Source organism: Helianthus annuus, chromosome 2 (genome assembly GCF_002127325.2).
Source record: "Helianthus annuus cultivar XRQ/B chromosome 2, HanXRQr2.0-SUNRISE, whole genome shotgun sequence".
NCBI lineage: Eukaryota > Viridiplantae > Streptophyta > Magnoliopsida > Asterales > Asteraceae > Helianthus > Helianthus annuus.
The window spans coordinates 135,990,595-135,996,666 of NC_035434.2; the positions used below are offsets into that span (position 1 = coordinate 135,990,595).

Consider the following 6,072-nt stretch of genomic DNA (forward strand, 5'->3'; position numbering starts at 1 on the left):
GAATGGACGCCGTTAACATTTTCCGAAAGCGTTAACTACTTCACTACTGATATGAAAATCGGATTCTACGCCGGAGAACACGGCGATGGTGAAGAGTTTGACGGTGTGTTGGGAACGTTAGCTCACGCGTTTGCACCGCCTAGAGGCTTGTTGCATCTAGACAGTGACGAAACGTGGATTGTTGGTGATATATTTGGTTCTGGGTCTGGAACAGGAACAGAAATGGATCTGGAATCAGTGGTGGTGCATGAGATCAGGCATTTGTTAGGGCTAGGACACTTGTCGGTGGAAAATGCGATTATGTTTCTAATTTCTCATGAATTTTACCTGTTTTTCATGAATTTGTTTGCTCGATCTGTAACCGACACAGTCCAGCTATGGCGCGAGGTACAATTTAATCGTTTTTTCACTTTTTCGCTACGAGTTGGGGTATCGAATTTGTTCGAATTTTGTAAGATTTGTTCTGTACGGTTGTGCAGTGAGTATACATTTGCTGCCGTGGATAATCTGGACCATTGTATGAAGTATTTGAACCAGACGCTAGTCACATTTGGATTTCCGGCTTCTTTGGATTTGTTTGCAACTGATCCGGTTTGAGAATTTTGAGTTTGTGTTATGATTTTGACATTTTGTTGTTTTAGTTTATGTTTATTTTTTGTTTATGGGTTATGTTTAGGTTTCGGTTGCGCGAACTTGCAATTGCATATACTCGTTGTTGCAGCAGAGGCAACGCGATATTGAGTTTCGAGAGTCGACTAATGATAAGAGGCAACGGTGAGGTTTGTGTTGTTAGAAGTAGTTTAGTTTACTTGAGGCATTTGGTTAGTTAAGTATCTCACCGCTTCTGCGCATTCGGTACCGATACCCGGTACCAAATGAAGTCCATCGTGACGTACAATCCTCAAAATGTGTGTTTTTTAGTGCAGTTTTAATTCTTTAACCATATGGATATTAAAGCATTCACTTACAAGGTTTTATAGATGTTCATTTGTTATTTAATGGTTTAACTAAAAATAAGTAGGTTTATACTTGAAAGATATATATCAAATGGTGCATTAAAAGATATATCTTTTTGGTCATCGTCAACTGTATTGTATGTCGAAATAGTGACATTCGGTTGACTATGACCAAAAACTATAACCATCAAAAACTGTATCCATCAGATTCTTACAGTACAGTTGACCATGACCAGTAAGATATATCAATTGCATGTCGCTCTTTCAACTTTCAAGATATATCAACTTAGGCAAGTATGAGAGATATATCAAACAGTACACTAAAAGATATATCAACTGAAAAAAGTAGGTTAATAGTGCTGTTATTTAGGTTGTCAGCACACAAAGATATATCAACTTAAATTCGCCTTTTAAATCTTAAATTGTTATTTAGTCGTTTAAACCGTGATGTTATTAAGGTAACTATTGTTACAATCCTTCATAGAACGCTCACCTAACCAACTTCTTCTTTGACAGTACTCAAGACATGAGCATCGCTCTGTTGAAGGAGATAGCAACCTCTACCCATCGATTCAATCGTCGAAGCATCGAGACGGCTGCCTCGCTTGCCATTGTGGCGTTCACGAGTTTGAAAGCTAAAAACCAAGATGGTAATGTTTTCGTGTTATCTTAAACAACTGAAACACATTTTATCCCACAGTTAACAATTTATTTGACCCGTTCAGGTTAAAAATGCAGAAGTTGTTATACAAGAGTGTTGTGAATACGCTTTAGATGCATTAGGATAACTATAGTACTAAACTCGATATTATACGCTTTAATTCCTTCAGCAACTGTTTCAATAGGCGAATCTGATGGTTACTGTTACTTTTTTCGTCCGATAGCTTTCATTCTGTGAGTGACCTCAGCTAACTGAAAAATTAAAACGTCAGGATGAGGCAAGTGGCTGGTGGTTTGAATGGGTAATTTCATAAGCCGCTCAAAACGTGCAGGGTCGTATTGAGCTGGCTGCGCCATTACTTGCCCAGGTTTTTGTATTTTCTGAATATTTAATGTTGGAACTATATTAACGAGAGCTTTAGCACTGAAATGATAATATTTTTTTTTAAATAGAACGATTTTGGTCGTAGTGAACATATGAGTACAAATAAGACTCATTTTGACCTGTTTAGCCCCTGACCCATTTTGTCTTTGCTTAAATTATATAATTTACCCACTTCAACAGGTAGAATACAACCTAGGTTGTTGATAGCTCGTCAATATGTTTTATTGTACAATAATTTATTAATTTACAAGTAGGGGTGTAAACGAGCCCGAGCCTGAGCCAAATCGAACCCGATTAGTTGAACCCGGTATGGACACGAACCGTAGGGTTGAAATCTGTTCGTAACCCATACTTTCAAACCAGTCATAACCCTGGTTTCAAACCGGTCAAACCCAATCCCGAACTGGTTTGGGCAAAAACCTGATTTGACCATCTTTGATCCAACCTGAACTGGTTTCAACACCAACCGGTTTGGGCTCAGAACTCGATTTCTGCATGACTGCACCTGTAGTCAGAGCGCTATGTTAACTGTGGGGCCACATTCACTTATTAGATGTTGTAACCGGACAATATAAACTAAAACCAGTTGCTATTATTATAGTTTTTGAACAAATGCTCTTCCTTGCGAGTTAAATCTTGATTAGTTATTAACTTATTCCAGCTGAAGTTATGAAGTCCTTGAACATTCCCAAGGAAGTAAGACGTAAGAGCATTGAACACTCATAGGTAAGTAGGTAACCTCCTTTCACTTTTTTAGGCTTTATTTCATCAAAATTTTGTTCTACTTTTAATTTTTCGGATCATTAATTTATGGCGGCTAATGTGGAAAAAGGATAATATAAATGGATATCAAGTCAAAATGAACTTTGTTTATTACAAGCTGTGGTGTATTATGCAGAATGAAAATCGAGTATACAGCCTTAAAAGAGAGCTTGGCAAGTATGGAACATCTAATTTCTTCAATTCGTAGACTTCTTCTATCGCTTGTTAAGGTGATCATCCTTTACCTTAATCTATTGTAATGATTTAACATGATTCGTGTTAAAATTGCCACCTACTCAGGTGAAAGAATAGGTTCCAGCTGAAGATACGCTCACAGTTGCTGGCAGGAAATCATAAATTATCGAGAATGTTGTTACAGAAGCAAAACTTCTAAAGAATGCACTCGGTAGCACGCTTCCTATAAGCATACTTCATATGAAACTTCAATTCTCATATTTGGTCTTGTAGTCGCTTTTGTAATTGAAAATGAGATTTATATGGGAAGATGGGGAATCTTTTCGACCCGAATTGTTTCGACACGAACCGTTTCAACCCGTACAGTTCCCACACGAACTGCTTTAACGGATCAAAATAAGTAAATCATTGGTGAAAAAAGCATCATGGCTTAACGTAGAACAGAAAACGCAACAGCCGCGGCTGTTGACTTCTGGTGAGGCGGCTAAAAAGCGAGTCTGAAGCGGCATAACTAACTGAAGTGTACGAGCAGCATAGCGCCTTAAGGTGAGGCGGCTAAAAAGCGAGTCTGACGCGGCATTACTAACTGAAGTGTAAGAGCAGTATAGCGCCTTAAGGTGAGGCGGCTAAAAAGCAAGTCTTTTACCATCCCTTGTTTCTGCACATGCAAAAAAATATATTAATAAAGTAAAATAGGGATGTCTATATTTTATGATGGTTACTGTGGTGTTCTTTTTTAATTATTATCACTTATAAAATTATAGATAACTTGCAAGTAAACTAACCATTGTCCTGCCTTTAAGAATCTGATGCATTTGTGAACTTTAGTATCAATGGGTCATTTTGGTTTAGCCTATCACCAAATTACCAATCAGATTACTTAACTTATCCAGCGAATCCATGACCAAACAAATTGCTTATCAGTTAACACACTCATCATGATATTCTCATTTGCTCAATGAGGCCACCAATTATATAAAACTTAATCAATCAATTCAACTAGTGCATTCAATATGGTCAGTTAATGAAGTTCACACGATTTAGTATAAAAGGAATTAAAATCAAATATTACATCGGGTTAGACACTTGTCCTAGTGCAAGGGACGGGTGCACACGAACTTAAGGTCACGGGTTCGATCCTCATTTATGTCCGGTTTTTGGCGATTTTTTTTTTAATTTTAATTCCTTTAATTTGCTCTTAAATTTTGCTATTCTTTTTGTCAAGTTTAATTCATATAAATATATATATAAATCTTTTTTTCTTTTTTACATTATCTATAACAATTAATTTTTCTTTTTTTATATAATTAAAGTTTTAAATCTAATCATAGATAAATAACAAATTCTTAAGAAAAATTATTACATATAAATAACTAATAACTGATTTATAAACATTTTGGTTTATGTATTCTTTGATTGGATTATGTGTTACTTGGATTTTATTTTAAATGGGAAATTAATAAATATTGGACTATTACATAGTATGTCGTGAGCTTTGTATCAATCAATCATGCCCCTGATCACCTTATCCACTGCGGGGGTCGGGGTGTGACAGATTTCCTACCTTAGCTTTTCTATTGGTGGGATTTACCGAGTATGATGATGATGATACAAGACACTTAGAACAAGAAATCATATATGGCTTAATGGACGATATTGGGCCTTATTGGATAACAATGGCCACTAGTATGTCATAGAGTTGCATAAATCGGTTAATTTCAATAATCTGTTCGGTTAGTTGGTATAACCGGCCAATTAGAACCAGTCAATTAGGCCCAATGATGGTTATTTGGGTTCTTAAAGGTCAATTACGCCTAATGAAGGTCAGTTAGGGTTGTTGAGCTCAATGATTGTCAATTAGGCACAATGACAGTCAATTAGACCCAACGATGGTAAACTAGGTTCAATGAAGGTCAGTTAGAGTTGTTGAGACTCAATGATGGCCAATTAAGCCCAGTGGTGATCAAATAGACCCAACGATGCTCATTTAGGCCAAATGATGGTTAATTACGGTTTTTGAGCTCAATGATGGCCCATTAGGCCCAATGGAAGTCAACAAGGTCTAATGATTGTCAGTTAGCTTCAATGATAGTTAGTTGAGCTTAATAAAGGTCAATTAGGCCTAATGAAGGCTAGTTAGGGTTGTTAAGCTCAATGATGGTCGTTTACGCCCAATAACGGTCAATTAGACCCAACGATGGTAAACTAGGTTCAATGAAGGTCAGTTAGAGTTGTTGAGGCTCAGTGATGGCCAGTTAAGCCCAGTGGTGATCAAATAGACCTAATGATGGTTATTTAGGCCAAATGATGGTTAATTACGGTTTTTGAGCTCAATGGCGGTCAATTAGGCCCAATGAAAGTCAACTAGGTCTGATGATTGTCAGCTAGCTTCAATGATAGTTAGTTGGGCTTAATAAAGGTCAATTAGGCCTAATGAAGGCCAGTTAGGGTTGTTAAGCTCAGTGATGGTCAATTAGGCCCAGTGAATGTCAGTTAGGGTTGTTGACCTAAATGACGATTAATCAGGGCCAACGAAGGTGAATTAGTTGTTAGAATGCCATAGTGAGTAGAGTGTGAATTCTAACACGACCCGAAAAATAACACGAACCTAACACGAAATTTACGGGTTTGAATTTAGTCTAAACGGGTTTGGGTCAGTTTCAGGTTGAACCCGTGGACCCATTCAACTCAAGAGGTTGGGTTCAGGTTAAACCGGTCGGGTTATCGGGTTGACTTGTTTAACCCATTTATATTATATTATATTATATATTTTTACAATATATTTTATGTTATAAAATAATTTGGGTGTGTATTTTATGCTATAATTATAACTTAAAAGAGAAATTAACATAAGATTGTATAACTTAAAATCCAGTCGGGTCGTGTTCGGATTCATATTTATGACATGATTTTCATACACAACACAAATCTTTCAAACGTAACATAAATATAATTTTTTATTATTATTTTATGTAATATACGAAAAGTATTACTTTAATTTTCATTTCCCACCATTTCCTAAAAAAAAATTTCTAATTTCCCTCTCTTTCTCTTGTATCTCCCTACTAAACATGTTCATTTTTACTTTTCCCCCTATTTTCCTTTTAACCCTAA

The 6,072-nt window shown here is 36.4% G+C and overlaps 1 non-coding gene across 1 annotated transcript; it reads left to right on the top strand.

The window, feature by feature from the left end:
• The first annotated feature begins 337 nt into the window (after positions 1-337).
• Positions 338-773, top strand: LOC110871280. The gene is made up of 3 exons (XR_004886094.1): positions 338-387; positions 480-591; positions 677-773. It is a non-coding gene; the product is annotated as an uncharacterized LOC110871280 (transcript).
• Positions 774-6,072: the final 5,299 nt, after the last annotated feature.